This window comes from Rhinoderma darwinii, chromosome 4, assembly GCF_050947455.1.
Source record: "Rhinoderma darwinii isolate aRhiDar2 chromosome 4, aRhiDar2.hap1, whole genome shotgun sequence".
NCBI lineage: Eukaryota > Metazoa > Chordata > Amphibia > Anura > Rhinodermatidae > Rhinoderma > Rhinoderma darwinii.
In genome coordinates this window covers 390,575,735-390,593,475 of record NC_134690.1, presented here as the reverse complement: position 1 = coordinate 390,593,475, position 17,741 = coordinate 390,575,735, and positions in this window count along the sequence as shown.

The window sequence follows — 17,741 nt, the reverse complement described above, 5'->3', positions numbered from 1 at the left end:
ATAGTGCCCCCTGTAGATTCTGCCATATAGCCCTCACTGTAGACAGTGCTATATAGCCCCCACTGTAGACAGTGCTATACAGCCCCCCTGTAGATAGTGTCACACCCCCTTGTAGATAGTGCCGCTCCCCCTGTAGATAGTGCCCCCTCCCCTTGTAGACAGTGCCATACAGCACCCCCTTGTAGATAGTGCCCCCACCACTCACTTTTAGATAGTTCCATACAGCCCCCTTGTAGATAGCACCCCTCACCTCCCCCTTGTAGATAGTGCCATACAGCCCATCTGTAGATAGCGCCCCCACCTCCCCCTTGTAGATAATGCCATAAAGCCACCCCTTATAGATAGCGTCCCCCCCAAACAAATAAAACCAAAAAACGTTATAGTCACCTGGGCCCTGTTCCCGCGATGAGCGGAGCTGGTCCAAAGAATCAATGCCGACGGGATCCTTGGGTAGGCCTGAGTGATCCAGTGACATCATCACACAGTGATCCTGTCCCTGTGCCTGATAGGCTGCAGGCCAACCGTGGCCTATAGCCTAGTAAATAGCAGAGCAGGGAGATACGCAGGCAGCACGGTTCCCCTCATGCTGCGGGCCCCGTAGCAGCTGCTATGACTGCTAGAGCGGTAGTTGCGCCACAGCTAAGATACTAAAACATGGTTTTAACTTTTTTAATGTACACTAAAGAATCAATTTTGTTCTGGCAAGACTCCTTACTTAGTATATGTTTAAAGTGGTTGTACAGGAATTAGAAACACATGGCTGCTTTCTTCCAGAAACAGCGCCACATCTGTCCATGGGTTCTGTCAGGTATTGCAGCTCAGCTCCATTAAAGTGAATGGATTTGAGCTGCAATACTAGACGCATCTCATGGACAGGTGTGGTGCTGTTTCTGGATCTTATCTAGCACAACGCCTTTATTCTATATTATTGTTCTGGCATACTGTAGCAATTATTTCGAGTTTAAAAATGTCTAGTTGCAAGAGTTTCTATGTCTTAAAGAGATATTCTGGTTTCAGCAAATAAATATCTTTCTTTGTATAATAAAAAGTTATACAATTTTTGAATATACTTTCTCTATCAATTCTTAATGGTTTTCAGGATCTCTGCTTGCTCATTCAATGGCAACTTGTTTTATTGTTTACTTCCAGGTTCATGGTCATGTGGTGGACGGCTCGATACAGGACACAACTATGATAAGTGTATTGTAACGAGCTGTGCACCTGTGTGTCCATCACATGACCATGGACAAATTTTTATCTATAATAAAGGTCCTTATTCAATGACACGTAGCAAAGATTTTGAAAATGGTAAGAAATTGATACAGAATGTATATTGGAAAGATGTATAGTTTGTCATTCTAAAAAAACATTTACTTGCTAAATACGGACAACCGCTTTAATCATTTGCTACATTCGTTTGTATCATGTGATATGTTAATATGCACATTATTAACTGCTCGTACTAGTAGTAAAAAATGGAATGATATTACGCATTGTCGATAGATATATTACTCACCTTCCGTGTAGCGCTCTATAATTTGTTTACTTACTGTTGCACAACGTCTTAGACTCCCGTCTGATGTTATTTATTGGTTGTTTGTTTCGTGTTCAATGATTTTGCTTTGAAAAACAAATTAATTTTTAGAAGTGTAAAATCGGGAGCTCTTATAAATTGCTTTTATGCTTCACACAGAGACTTTATGTACTTTACATATTATAATGTAATGCAGTTATATTCAGCTATGCCGTACACAGGAAGATTTTTCTTTTAACTTTTTATTTTATTGACTTGGCTAAGTTTAGGTAGGTGAGAATTAGAGATTAACAAATTTTCCAAAATTTGCCGCTAATCGTAAATGTCCAGATTGTCGTGTCTGAATCCGTGAGTCACAGGGCAATCGGGGCACTTGCAATTTCCACCACTAAAATAAAAAAAATACCATACTCACCTCCCCTTGACGCCTCTCTGCCTGTGATTGGCTGCAGTGGTCACATGGGCCAAAATGACTTCATCTCAGGACGCCGTCAGGGATGCGTCACTACAGGAGACCAGGGGAGTATCGTATTTTTTTTATCTCCAAGTCTCGCCCCTCTTCCTTTTTCCAATCTGTACAATGGCGATGGCCATAGGGTTTGAATGGCCCGACGGAGGCAAGAAGAGTGTCCTTATACGTGTCCTTATAGGTCGGTAAACTTTTTTTTGAGCTATGGAATAGTGGAGTTGTTTATGCTATTTTATACAATAGGATCCCACAACAACAATTATACAGCACTGCTTTTTTCCACAGGATATGCCATAAATGTCAGAAAGATGCGGGTACCCACCCCTGGGACCTCTGCCTATCTCTAGAACGGGGCCCCCTAAACTCCATTCTGTCTTTCTCGGCTCCCGCTGGTTTCCGACCACTTGTGGATTAGATGGTCGGGAGTTATGGAAACAGCAAAGCTCGCTGAGCTACGCTATTTCCGTGACTCCCATAGAAGTGAATGTGAATGGCAGTTACGGAAGCAGCGCAGCACGATAAAGTCAATATAAGTTAGTTACATGAGTGTTTTGTGTTATACTCAGTTGTTAACCCCTTAAGGACGCAGCCTAGTTTTGGCCTTAAGGCTCAGAGCCCATTTTTCAAATCTGACATATTTCACTTTATGTGGTAATAACGTCGGAATGCTTAAACCTACCCAAGCGATTCTGAGATTGTTTTCTCGTGACACATTGGGCTTCATGTTCGTGGTAAAATTTGGTCGATATATTCAGTGTTTATTGGTGAAAACTTGCAAAATGTAGAGAAAATTTTGAAAAAATTGCATTTTTCAGAATTTAAATGCATCTGCTTGTAAAACAGACGGTTATACCACCCAAAATAGTTACTAGTTCACATTTCCCATATGTCTACTTTAGATTGGCATTGTTTTTTGAACATTATTTTATTTTTCTTGGACGTTACACGGCTTAGAACATAAACAGCAATTTCTCATATTTTTAAGAAAATTTCAAAAGCCTTTTTTTTAAGGTACCTCTTGAGTTCTGAAGTGGCTTTTTGGGGCCTATGTATTAGAAACCCTGATAAAACACCCCATTTTAAAAACTAGACCCCTCAAAGTATTCAAAACAGCATTTAGAAAGTTTTTTAACCCTTCAGGCATTTCACAGGAATTAAAGCAAAGTGGAGGTGAAATTTGCAAATTTCATTTTTCTTGCTGAATTTCAATTTTATTCATTTTTTTTTCTGTAACACAGAAGGTTTTACCAGAGAAACACTACTAAATATGTATTGTCCAGATTCTGCAGTTTTTAGAAATGTCCCACATGTGGCCCTACTGCGCTCGTGGACTAAAACACAAGCCCTAGAAGCAAAGAAGCACCTAGTGCATTTTGAGGCCTCTTTTTTATTAGAATATATTTTAGGCAGCATGCCAGGTTTGAAGAGGTGTTGAGGTGTCAAAACAGTAGGAATCCCCCAATAGTGACCCCATTTTGGAAACTACACCCCTCAAGGAATTAATTTATGGTTGTTGTTACCATTTTGACCGCACAGTTTTTTCACAGCACGTATTTGAATTGGGCTCTGAAATGAAAAAAATGTCATTTATTCCAATAAAATGTCATTTGTGATCAATATTTCTTATTTTCACAGGGAACAAAATACCCCATTTTGTTGCCCAATTTGTCCTTAGTGTGGCAATACCCCATTTGTGGTGATAAACTGCCGTTTGGGCCCATGGGAGGGCTCAGAAGGAAAAGAGCGCTATATGTTTGTTGGAGTCCAGATTTTGTTGGATTGGTTTTCGGGTGCCATGTCGCATTTGCAGAGCCTCAGAGGTATCAAAGCAATGGAAACCCACTAAAAGTGACCCCATTTTGGAAACTACACCCCTCAAGGAATTCATTTATGGTTGTTGTTAGCATTTTGACCACACAGTTTTTTCACAGCACCTATTTCAATTGGGCTGTGACATTAAAAAAATGACATTTTTTCCAATAAGATGTAATTTTTTACCAAAATTTCTTATTTTCACAGGGAACTAAATACTCAATTTTGTTGCCCAATTTCTCCTGAGTGCATCAATACCCCATTTGTGGCAATAAACTGCCGTTTGGGCCCATGGGAGGCCTCAGAAAGGAAGAAGCGCTGTGTGTTCTTTGGAGTACAGATTTTGCTGGTTTGGTTTTCGGGTGCCATGTCGCATTTGCAGAGCCCCAGAGGTATGAAAGCAATGGAAACCCACCAGAAGTGACCCCATTTTGGAAACTACACCCCTCAAGGAATTCATTTATGGGTAATGTGACCATTTAGACTCCATAGTTTCTTCACAGAACTTATTTGAATTGGGCTGGGAATTAAAAAAATATATATTTTTCCCAATAATATGTCATTTTAGCTCAAACATTCTTATTTTCACAAGAAATAAAATACTCCATTTTGTTGCCCAATTTGTCCTGAGTGCGGCAATACCCCATTTGTGGTGATAAACTGCCGTTTGGGCCCATGGGAGGGCTCAGAAGGGAAGGAGCGCTGTGTGTTCTTTGGAGCCCAGATTTTGCTGGATTGGTTTTCGGGTGCCATGTCGCATTTGCAGAGCCCCAGAGGTATCAAAGCAATAGAAACCCACCACAAATGACCCCATTTTGGAAACTACACCCCTCAAGGAATTCATTTATGGGTAATGTGACCATTTAGACTCCATAGTTTCTTCACAGAACTTATTTGAATTGGGCTGGGAATTAAAAAAATTTTTATTTTTTCCAATAATATGTCATTTTAGCTCAAAAATTCTTATTTTCACAAGAAATAAAATACTCCATTTTGTTGCCCAATTTGTCCTGAGTGCGGCAATACCCCATTTGTGGTGATAAACTGCCGTTTGGGCCCATGGGAGGGCTCAGAAGGAAAGGAGCGCTGTGTGTTCTTTGGAGTACAGATTTTGCTGGATTGGTTTTCGGGTGCCATGTCGCATTTGCAGAGCCCCAGAGGTATCAAAGCAATAGAAACCCACCACAAATGACCCCATTTTGGAAACTACACCCCTCAAGGAATTCATTTATGGGTGTTGTGACCATTTTGACCCCATAGTTTTTTCACAGAACTTATTTGAATTGGGCTGGGAATGAAAACAAAATTATTTTTTTCAAATAATATGTAGTTTTGGCTGAAAATTTCTTATTTTCACAAGAAACAAAATACCCCATTCTGTTGCGCAATTTGTTCTGAGTGCCGCAATACCCCATTTGTTGTGATAAACTGCCGTTTGGGCCCATGGGAGGGCTCAGAAGGAAAGGACCACCATTTGGCCTACTGGGGATTTTCTAGTGCGAAGTCATGTATGCAGAAGCCCCTGAGGTACCAGTACAGTTGAAACCCGCAAGAAGTGACCCCGTTTTAAAAACTACACCCTTAAGGCATTCATCTAGAGGTGTAGTGAGCATTTTGACTGAAGACCTACACCCCATAAACTGTAATGTGGGTTCTCCCGGGTATGGCAATACCCTACATGTGGCTGTTATCAGCTGCCTGGACACACTGCAGGGCCCAGAGGGGAAAGACGAGGGGGATAAGCTGTGTGGAGTGCATCAGGGTAAGTAAAATTGGGGTAAATTATAAACCAAGGGATGTATGATAAATTTTAAAACACTTTCATACAGAGCTCTGGTTATTCGGGACACGTGTCACATTGATATATTGTGTCATCCATTATCGCCCTCTTATAGCAGACTTTGCACCTCTTTTGACTTTTTCCCTTCTTGCCAGTTCGGGGAACTTCTCCTGGAAAGTGTTGCCCTGGTACGATGCGTGTGGTCTCGCTTCCAGAAGTACTGGGTGCCCCCCCTTCTTGGTCCCTAGAGATTAGGTTCTTGATAATCACCTCTTGAAATTCCAGGAAAGTTCCCGTCTGGCCTGCACATCGACGTAGCATGTACGCATTGTACAATGCCATCTGTATTATGTGCCCGGCCAGCTTCTTATACCACACCGCATGGCGCTGTAGGGCTTCAGGGCTTGATCTTACAAGTCCATCACTCCCATGTACCTATTGTAGTCCAGGATGCAGTCTGGTTTGGGGGTGGCCTTTCCTTCATATATCCTAAACCTGTAGGTATACCCTGATGCACTCTCACAGCTTATACATCTTCACGCCATACCTTGCCCTCTTACCCGGCAGGTACTGGCGGAATTGAACCCTCCCTTTAAAATGTACCAGGGACTCATCAATAGAAATACACTTCTCGGGGGTGTATGCTTGGGAAAACCGGGCACTGGAACGGTCTAATAGGGGTCTCCGTTTATACAAACGGTCAAAACTGGGGTCATCTCAGGGTGGGCGCTGCTCATTATCAGTATAATGTAAGAAGCGAAGTATTGCCTCATTTATTTATTTTTTTAGGTTCCAGTTCAGCTCTGAAGTTGCTTTGAGGGGCACATATATTAGAAACCCCTATCAAATACCCCATTTTAGAAACTAGACCCCTCAAAGTATTCACAACAGCATTTAGAAAGTTTATGAACCCTTTAGGTGTTTCACAAAAATTTAGAGCAAAGTAGAGGTGAAATTTACATTTTTTTTTTGTAAGAAAATCCTCTTTATACCATTTTTTTTATAACACAAAAGGATTTATCAGTGAAACGCAACTTAATACGTATTGCCCAGATTCTGCCGTTTTGAGAAATATCCCACATGTGGCCCTCTGGCGGTAATGGGCTGAAGCGCCGGCCTCCGAAGCAAAAGGAGCACCTAGTGGATTTTGAAGCCTCTTTTTTATTAAGCACCATGTCCGGTTTGAAGAGGTCTTGTGGTGCCAAAACAGTGGAAACCCCCCAAAAGTGACCCCAATTTGGAAACTAGACCCCTTGAGGAATCCATTGTAGTTTTCATGGGGTGCATGTGACTTTTTGATCAGTTTTTATTCTATTTTTAGGTGGCGTGGTGACTAAAAAACAGCAATTGTACGATTGTTTTTTTTTTCGTTTTTTTTTACAGCGTTCACCGTGCGCTATAAATGACATATTCACTTTATTCTACGGGGCGATACGATTACGGCGATACCAGATGTTTATAGTTTTTTTTTATGTCTTATGGCGTTTGCACAATAAAATACGTTTTGTAAACAATCATTCACTTTTTGTGTTACCTTATTCTAAGAGCCATAACTTTTTTATTTTTCAATCAATAAAGCCGTGCGAGGACTTATTTTTTGCGTAACGAACTGTAGTTTCGATCAGTACCATTTTTAGGTACATGCGACTTTTTGATCTCTTTTTATTCCATTTTTTGGGAGGTGAAGTGACCAAAGAATTGTGATTGTGGTTCGGTTTATTATTATTTTATTTTACGGCGTTCACCGTGCGGGATAAATAATGAAATAATTTTGTAGTTCAGGCCATTACGGACGCGGCGATACCAATTATGTATAGTTTATTTGTTTGTTTATATATTTTTATTAATAATAAATGACTGATAAGGGAAAAAGGGGGATTTTTACTTTTAATACTTTTAAATCTTTTATTTTCTTATTTTTACACATATTTTTTTAACTTTTTTTTTACTTTATTACTTTGTCCCACTAGGGGACATGAGGGCAGGAGGCCCTGATCGCTATTCTAATACACTGCACTACATGCGTAGTGCAGTGTATTAGAACTGTCAGCTACTCACTGACAGCAAGCATAGTGGGTCCTGACGTTGTCAGGACCCACTAGGCTTCCGTCTATGGCATAGCCGGACGCCATTGTTTGGTGTCCGGTTGCCATAGTCACCATCGCCAGCCGCTATCGCGTAGCAGGCCGGCGATGGCAGCTTAACCCCTAAAAAGCCGCGATCTCTATAGAACGCGGCTTTTAAGGGGTTAATCAGCGGGGACACAGCGATCGGTCCCCGCTGTAGGAGCTGTGACAGCTGCTGAACAAGACAGCAGCGTCACAGCTCCTGTATGTGTCGGGAGGACGGCCGAAACGGCCGTTACTCCCGAGACGTACTATTACGGCATGGAGCGCGAACGATACAGCTGCCATGACGTAATAGTACGTCAAGGAGCGGGAAGGGGTTAAATATGGAAATTATTTGCATTATTTATATTTGTTACTCATGTGTTGTAAACTAGAGATAGATAGATAGATAGATAGATAGATAGATAGATAGATAGATAGATAGATAGATAGATAGATAGATAGATAGATAGATAGATAGATAGATAGATAGATAGATAGATAGATAGATAGATAGATAGATAGATAGATGATATCGCTTCTCGGAATTTGGCTAAGATCAAGTGTAGTATCTGTTCTTATCAATGTATTAAAGGGCATAGTAACTGGGGCCTATGTAATAAACTGCATGGGTCCCTGTTACTATAGTAACTGCCAGTACTTGCCCCCTCTTTCCAGAGCACAGCGGAGGTCCTCACGTCACAGCGCTGTGCACAACATACCGACCATGGATTGAGTGAGGACCTCCGCTGCTGCTGATGAGTAGGGTAAGAATAATATCACTGTCTGCTGAAGCTGATGGGTCGGGCTCCGACTCCCGGGACCCCCGCCAATCAGCTGTTTTGAAGGGGGTGCAGCGATAGTACGAGCACTGCTTCCCCTTCATTCCGGTCACTTGCCAACACGGACGTCTCAATGATTTAGGGTTCATGCACACGACCGTGCTCGTAATTACGACTCGTAATTACGAGCACGGCCGGGCGCGGCCGGCCACGGGCAGCCGGCCGCTTTTGCGAGCCGTGCTGCCATTATAAAGTATAGCAGCACGGCCCGTGAAATAGAAAAATAGAACATGTTCTATTTTTTTAACGGCACGGGCACCTTCTCGTGAGAAAACGGGAAGGTACCCGTGGCTAACAGAAGTCTATGAGCCCGTTATTGCGGGTCATAATTACAACCCGCAATAACGCGTGTTTTTACGGTCGTGTGCATGAGGCCTTTCAGTGTGAGCGAGTAAGGGAAATGAAGGGGAAGCAGCACTCGTACGAGTGCTGCACCCCCTTCAAAACAGCTGATTGGCGAGGGTCCCAGGAGCTATTGAGGATAGGCCTTCAATGAGGATAGGCCATCAATGTTTAGGGACTGGACAACCCCTTTTAAGCCTACCGTGTGTTAGGCTTAGATACAGAGCCCCAGCAGACAGTAATTTTAGACTAGGCTTAGATACAGGGTCCAACAAACAGTATCACACATGCACATGGGCCCTGTATCTAAGGCGCTGTTCACATCAGCGTTGCTCTTCCATTGAAGGGTTCTGTCGGATGTTTCCGTCAGGTTAACCCCTCAACGGAAAGGCAAAAAATGCTGTTATCGACGTAGTCCAACAACCGAACGTGTAAAAAAAAACACAAACACAAAAATAATTAGTAACACATAAAAAAGCAAAACAATTATTATTCTTACCTTTCCTGGGTCCAGCGCTGGAGCCGCAATGTCAGCGAGCTGAGTCCTGTATCTAATCCTATCATGTGTGATACTGTCTGCTGGGCCCTATATCTAATCCTATCCATAGCTATAGGGTCATAGTGCTATAGATATTCTGTCTCCTATATACACATATATATACATGCACAAATTTTTTTGGGGTGGTATATGTATTGGGGCTTTTTCCCCTGAAGTTTTAAGACCTTAGTGATGCCCCCGGCTGCTAGTGCTGCATCGTTGGGTCACTTAGGAGACCCAGCAATGCACCTGGAATCTGCGGGCCATCGGCCATGAAAAGTTTAGGTGGGGGGGCCAAGAAGGACCTTTGCATCGGGGCCCATGAGCCTTTAGCTACGCCCCTGGGGTCGGTCGAAATTGCTTGTTGTATGTTGGGTCTTATAGGTGCCCCCCAAGGGTGGCCATCAGTCACTGCATCAAAGCCAGAAGTCGGCTAGTTTGAAAGCCAGTGGGGAATTTTTAATATTTGCCCCAGGTTTGTGTTGCAGATTTCAGCCTCTGCAAAGTTTGACATCAATGGCAAAAAGATTTTGCAGAGAATTGGCGATAAGTCAGCAAAAGAAAAACTCATTGCGTCTGAAGTCGGTCAAAGGCATCATTCACTGGAGCAAATTTCAGGCCCATATCCCCTTCTTTATTTTTTGTTTCCTTTGCCAAGGAGTGGCATGGCACAAATAAGCAGTTCCAGTTCACAGTGCGTGTCTTTACTTCAGTGATGCCACATTTCGGCTATAAAAGCCTTTTTCAAGTTTTTTGGAGAGTATTTTTTTGTAATGGATGGTCCACTTAATAAAGAAAAGAACCCCACTGATCTCTGGGAAATTCAATGTAACCATAGAAGCATGAATGGGATTGCACTGATGCTATTCTTTCCTACTGAGATGTATTCATTTGTCCAATGCCAATAGGGGTGCCATAAAGGCAGAGAAAAGTTCAGTCAAGGGCAATGAAGAAAGGGAAGTGACCAGCTGTGTAGATATGGGGAATGAAGAGGCAGCATAATGGATGAGATACGCTAGGTGGGGGCTCTGTTAAAGATTTTGCATTAGTGCCCAGGAGCTTCAAGTTAAGCTGGTCATACACTTTAGATTGCTGTTGACCGAACGATTATTTAGCCGACAACTATTCCTCCCGACTCCCCCATATACATGCGTGCTCAGCTCAGCCAAGCCTGCATGTGTTTTCAATAGGGAGAAATCCATGAGAGGCTTCCACACAGAGTTAAAAGATAAAAAATGTTCGGCCTCCAGCCACCACTAGGGGGAGTGCCTTACATGCATATTAACATCTTAAGGAGACACCGTTTTTTGTTCCGCCCCACTGCATTCTAAGTCATAGCATTTTAGTAGAAATTTTTTTGTTACAATATCAGGGGCGTAGCTAGGGGGGGGCAAGCGGGGCATATGTCCCGGGCGCAGTTCAGAGGGGGGCGCCAGCGTCACCTCCTCCTGCACTATAATTGTACCTGTGTCGCAAGGACACAGGTACAATTAGAAGCAATGAATGACCGGGCACGTTCCGTGCCCGGCCATTCAGCGCCTCTCCACGAATGAAGCGACTGGTACCTTTTGTACCAGTGACGCTTCCGTCGATGAAAGGCGCTGACTGACTGGCAGGGAAAGTCATCCTGCCCAGCCAATCAGCGCCTTTCATAGACGCTGCGTTCAACCCCCTGGAGACCTGCGCAGAAGAGAGCAGGTCTCCATGGATGCCGGACGGCGTGGGAGCGGGAATAAGGTGAGTTTGAAATATTTTTTTTTTAAATTGTAATAGACGTGTGGCTGTATCTGTGGGGGGGACTTTGTCTACGGGTGGTGTCTATCTACAGGGGGACTATATCTACAGGGGGACTATATCTATAGGGCTGGGCTATATACAGGGGGACTATATCTACAGGGCTGGGCTATATACAGGGGGACTATATATACAGGGGGACTATATATACAGGGGGACTATATATACAGGGGGACTATATATACAGGGGGACTATATATACAGGGGGACTATATATACAGGGGGACTATATCTGCTGGGCTATATACAGGGGGACTATATCTACAGGGGGGCTATATACAGGTACAGGGGGACTATATATACAGGGGGACTATATATACAGGGGGACTATATCTGCTGGGCTATATACAGGGGGACTATATCTACAGGGGGGCTATATACAGGGGGACTATATCTACAGGGGGACTATATACAGGGGGACTATATCTGCTGGGCTATATACAGGGGGACTATATCTACAGGGCTGGGCTATATACAGGGGGACTATATCTGCTGGGCTATATACAGGGGGACTATATCTGCTGGGCTATATACAGGGGGACTATATCTATAGGGGGGCTATATACAGAGGGACTATATCTACAGGGGGGCTATATACAGGGGGACTATATCTACAGGGGGGCTATATACAGGGGGACTATATCTACAGGGGGGCTATATACTGGAGTGGGCTGTCTATAGAGCACCATATACAGGGGTGGGCTATATAGTATATGGTGCTCCATAGATAGCCCACCCCAGTATATAGTCGCCCTGTAGATATAGTCGCCCTGTAGATATAGCCCAGCCCTGTAGATATAGCCCCCTGTAGATATATTCCCCCTGTATATAGCCCCCCTATGTATATCCCACCCCTGTAGATATAGCCCCCCTGTGTATAGCACACCCTTGTAGATATAGCCCCCGGTGTATAGCCCAGCCCTGTAGATATGGTCCCCCGGTAGATATGGTCCGCATGTAGATATGGTCCCCCTGTAGATATAGTCCCCCTGTAGATATAGTCCCCCTGTAGATATAGCCCACCCCTGTATATAGTCCCCCTGTAGATATAGCCCACCCCTGTATATAGTATCCCACAAATAGCTCCCCCTATAGTGCTCCACAGAAAGCCCACCCCTGTATATAGCCCCCTTGTACATATAGTCCACCCCTGTATATAGTGCTCCACATATATAGTATATACAGGGGTGGGCTATCTAGTGGAGCACTATATACAGGGGTGGACTATATGTAGAAGGGGGGCTATATACAGGGGTGAGCTATCTGTGAAACACTATATGTGGAGCACTATATACAGGGGTGGGCTATATCTACAGGGGGCTATATACAGGGGTGGGCTATCTGTAGAGCACTGTAGGGGGAGTTATTTGTGGGACACTATATACAGGGGTGGTCTATATGGGGGCATTATCTACAGGGGGCTCTATGGCAGGCACTATCTACAAGGGGGCACAGTGTGTGTGTGTGTGTAGGAAACGGTGTATGGTGCTATTATAATTAGAGGTGCAGTGTATGGCGCTATTATATTTAGGGGCGTAGTGTGTGGTATAATGATAACTTTATATTTATTTATAGGTGCAGAAATGTTGGAAAAGTGAGAAGCTGAAGACATGTGAGCGGCAAACTGCAGAAATGGACCGGGAGAAGTCATCATAGAGGTCTGGACCAAATGGAGAAAAATAACTAGAATCTGAGACGTCACCGGTGAGTCACTTAATGTAAATGTTCACTCTGCCTCTAATCAGCACGGTAGTCACTGTATGATCTGCAGCGAGATGATGGGTGGTATGATTGCAGCAACCACGAGGAAGAGCTTCCCAGGAGGATGGGAGCAGTAGTGAAGTGCACGGTGTATGGCCTGAGGTATCTGTAGGAATCTCTACCTCTCCTCCCTCGCTCCTTCTCGGGCTGGCACAGTGACAGGGGGGCTGCACTATGGATGATGGTGGTGTTAGTCTTTTCCCCCGTAGCAACTCCCGTGATGGTGGTAGTAGTATGTGTGCGCCTGGCAAGGTGGTATGTGGGGTGCCCTTGATGTTATGCAGTGCAGGGACCAGACGACACAGGGGATTTGAATAACTCACGTTTACTGAAGAACTTTATACAGTCTTCCAAAATGGAGGCACGTTATCTTCTGTCCACTTCAACAGTTGAGGGGAAGAAGGGACCAGTGGGTGACCAATGAGGGTTTCAATTGTCCAGCTATATCTAGAAATCATTCACTTTTCCAGCAGCGTGTGTAATAAATGAACTCACTTTTCTCAGTGATGAGGGTTGTAGTTGAGTGACTTGATAGACACTTCCTATATTAATTGTGGCGTGCGGCAGAACCGGTAACAGCGCCAGCAGGAGTTCTGAGGCCCAATATTATATAGACTTCTCCTCAGAAACAGACAGACAGCTTTTCAGCTAAATAATACTTGCTGTGGTGATGATAGAGATGATATGCTGGTTACAATCTCCTTACTGTTCCTCCTCTTGCATTGGGCTGCAGGTGCTGAGACCTGTTGCCAGTTGAAAGGATTGTATTAATCTGCTGTGTCAGAGCAGCTAGCAGACATGTCTGTCTCCTCACAGACACGACCCGACTCCTCTGTGTAGACTGTGAGACAGAGTCAGAGTGAGGCTCTAGGGCTGTAGCCAGGCTCCACCCCCTTTTCAAACAATGCTAGATGTACAATGCACCCTCTAGTGGCTCCCCACTGATACCTTCATCCTTCTCTTCAGCTGGTGAACAGCACACTGTGTGAAAAATAATAAAGACATGTAAAACACATACAATGCATGACATACAAATAACAGGGAACCAGAAGGGTATCTTCTGGGATGCTGCATACTCCCGGACTTAAGACAAGACGTCCTCGTCGTTTTCTTGGATATGAACAGCCTAAAAGATGTAAAAAGGGTTAACATGAAATGCAAACATCTTAATAACATTGTATTCCTGTATTCTTGACTCTCGAAGGGGGAATAGGGGCGAAGATTTCTTCTGTAACAGTTGGAAGATGAGGGGCAGAAGTCTCAAGTCAAGATGAGCGGCAGTGTCCAACAGTTTATGGCACTTAGGATATGAGGGGCTCTGGTACGTCAGAGTCTATGGGGATATTCCCTCTTGAACGTAACAAGGGTTGGTAGGCTTCGGCCTAACTTGGATAGGAATAAATGAAGAAATGAAGAAGGGGCTCTAGAACATAAGAGTCTTTCTTGTTCCCTACTTGCAATTATATTCAATCCCTATAGCGAACTGGTTTCACTCCTTTAGTGGTTCTCTCTGATCTCCTGACAGGTTCAGGTACAACAACAGCAGGTACATGATGTGATCTGTCCTCTGTGTGAGTTGTAGACACTGTAGGTGTAGGATCAGGTGCAAGGAATGACAAAATTGGGGTAAACCACCAACTCAGTGGGTTCTTTATGTCCAAGTGTTGCTCTTGAGTTGAGGACTCAGTAGTTGTTGCTTCAATAGCTTCAGTTACTTCTGGTAGATCAATTGCAACTGGTTCTCCAATTGATATTTCCTGTTCAATGGTAGGCAACTGTTGATCTTGTAGGCACAGTTTAAGCCTGTTACGGTGGACAATTTGCGGTTGTTTACCATCTCTTTGGATCTCATAGATATCTGTTCCTTGGTATGGGACAGCCTTGATGGTATAAGGGATTCTTTCCCACTTAGTGTCCAATTTGCTGGTTCTTTGAAAGTTTTTCAACCAGACAAGGTCTCCAACTTGAAAGGGTTTAGCATTAGCATGTTGGTCATAATCATGTTGTTGCTTCTTTCTCGCTTCTTCCATCCTAGCTTCAACAATTTCATTTGCATCAGCCATGCGTCTTTGGTGTTCACTCACCCACTCTGTGGTTGGTAGAGGGTTCAAGTCATCTGGAACGGACACATTCAATGAAATGTCTGAAGGCAGCTTTCCTTGTCTTCCGAACAATAGGAAGTATGGGGTGTAACCTGTGGAGGCTTGCATAGTGTTGTTGTAGATGTACACCAACTCAGGCAAATGATTTGGCCAGACAGCTCTCTGATGAGGCGGTAAAGTTCTGAGCATCTCAATCAGAATCTGGTTCATCTTCTCACACAACCCATTTCCTTGGGGATGGTAAGCGGTTGTTCTTAGTTTCTTACAGTTGTACAGCTGACAAAGTTCCTGAAATAGTTGGGATTCAAATGCAGAACCTCTATCTGTCAAGATCTTCTCAGGACAGCCATAGGGTAGAAGGAACGTTTTTAGGAAGACTGCAGCGGTGGTCTTTGCTGTCAAGTCCTTTACTGGTACTGCGACTGTGAATTTGGTGTAATGGTCGATGATGGTCATGGCATAAGTGTATCCTGTTCTACTTGGTTCCATTTTCACATGGTCGATGGCCACGATCTCCAGCGGTCGATGACTCACGATAGGATGCAGAGGGGCCTTTTGGTTTGGCTTCTCTCCTCTTGCTAAGGCACAAGCAGTACATTCTTGACACCATTTCTCGACATCACCTCTAATTCCGATCCAATAGAATCTTCTGCGAATTGTAGCTTCTGTCTTTTGAACTCCAAAGTGTCCAGACTTGTTGTGGTATGCCTCAAGGACAACTTTGGCATCTCTCCTTGGGATGACAATTTGGTGCAGCCGATTACTGGTGATGGGATCCAGCACTCTCCTCAGCAGCAGACCATTCTCTTCAAAGAGACGTTTCCTTTGTCTCCAAAGGCGAAGTAGTTCTGGGTTTGTGTTGCCTCGGCGGATTCTAATGGGTATTTTTTTGGTATCCAGGTAGTCTAGGATATCTCCAATCACTCTGCTCTCAGCTTGCAACAGGGCCCATTGTTCTTGTTCTGGTGACTGCTTCTTGGCCTGTTGGGAAGAACAATGTACCTGGGTTTTGTTGTTGATAGCATCAGGATCTGCAAAGCGGTTGTAGAATGCAGGCATCTCTACTTCCTCTTTGTGGTTGTCATCATCAGGATTCTCCGGGTCTTCTCCTGTAGGCAGGCGGGACAAGGCATCCGCATTGATGTTGGACTTGCCTGTTCTGTATTTGACCACGAAGTTGTAATTTGCTAATCGTGAAGCCCATCTCTGTTCTAAGGCTCCCAGCCTTGCGGTGTTCAGGTGTGCTAGCGGGTTGTTATCTGTGAAGACAGTGAAGGAAGAAGCGGCAAGGTAGTCCTTAAACTTCTCTGTGACGGCCCAGACCAATGCAAGGAACTCCAGCTTGAAGGAACTATAGTTCTGATCGTTTCTTTCAGCTCCTTTGAGTGCTCTACTTGCATAGGCGATCACTCTTTCTTTGTCTCCTTGTTGTTGGGCCAGCACTGCACCAAGTCCTTGGTTGCTTGCATCTGTGTAAAGATGGAAGGGCAGGCTGTAATCTGGGTAGCCCAGAATGGGTGGTTCAGTCAATAATCTTTTCAGTAACTGGAAGGCAATTTCTTGTTCTTCTTTCCAGTTAATGGGAATTCTCCTCTTCAAGTGTTCTTTAGGGTGCCCCCTCAAGAGTTCTTGTAGCGGTTCAGCGATGCGGGCAAAATGAGGAATGAATCTCCGGTAGTACCCGGCAAATCCGAGAAAGCTTCTTACTTCCTTCACAGTGGTAGGTGTAGGCCAATTGTGGACAGCAGCTATCTTCTCAGGATCTGGCTTTATGCCTTCTGCGCTCACTATATGTCCCAAGTACTGGACTTGAGGTTGGAGGAGGTGACACTTGGAGGGTTTGATTTTTAAGCCATTTTTGGTTAGGACCTGGAACACTTCAGCTAGATGCTTGAGATGATCTTCATAGGACTTGGAGTAGACTATGACATCATCCAGGTATAGGAGCACAGTCTCAAAGTTCCTGTGACCTAGGCATCTTTCCATCAGCCTTTGGAATGTTCCAGGAGCATTGCACAGTCCGAAGGGCATGCAATTGAACTCGAATAAGCCCATTGGGGTGGTGAAGGCTGTCTTCTCCCTATCAGCTGGAGACATTGGTACTTGCCAGTAACCACTTGTGAGATCCAGTGTAGAGAAGTAGGCAGCTGATCCCAGGGCTGTCAGAGATTCTTCAATCCTTGGAAGAGGATAGGCATCCTTGTGGGTAATGTTATTAATTTTTCTGTAATCCACACAGAAGCGAAGGTTGCCATCTTTCTTCCTGACAAGAACTAGTGGTGCAGCCCAGGGGCTGTGACTTTCTTGGATGACTTTAGCCTCTTTCATGTCGTGGACCATCTGCTTCACGTCTTGGTATAGGGCAGGTGGTATAGGCCTGTGTCTTTCCTTAATGGGAGGATGAGTACCAGTGGGAATAGTGTGCTCAATGTCTTTTGCTCTCCCATGGTCCAGAGGATGCTTACTGAAGGCTTCATGGTTATCCTGAGCCACTTCAAGTACTCCTTGGATCTGGTAGGCAGGTGTTGTTGCAGTTCCCACATGGATTTCTCCCCACCAGGGTGTTACTGGTGCTTCTTCTGACGTCTTTAGTTGCTGTGCAGCCTGTTTAGCGGTGACAGTTGGAATGTCCACCAGGTCTTGCACACTGAGTTGGGAC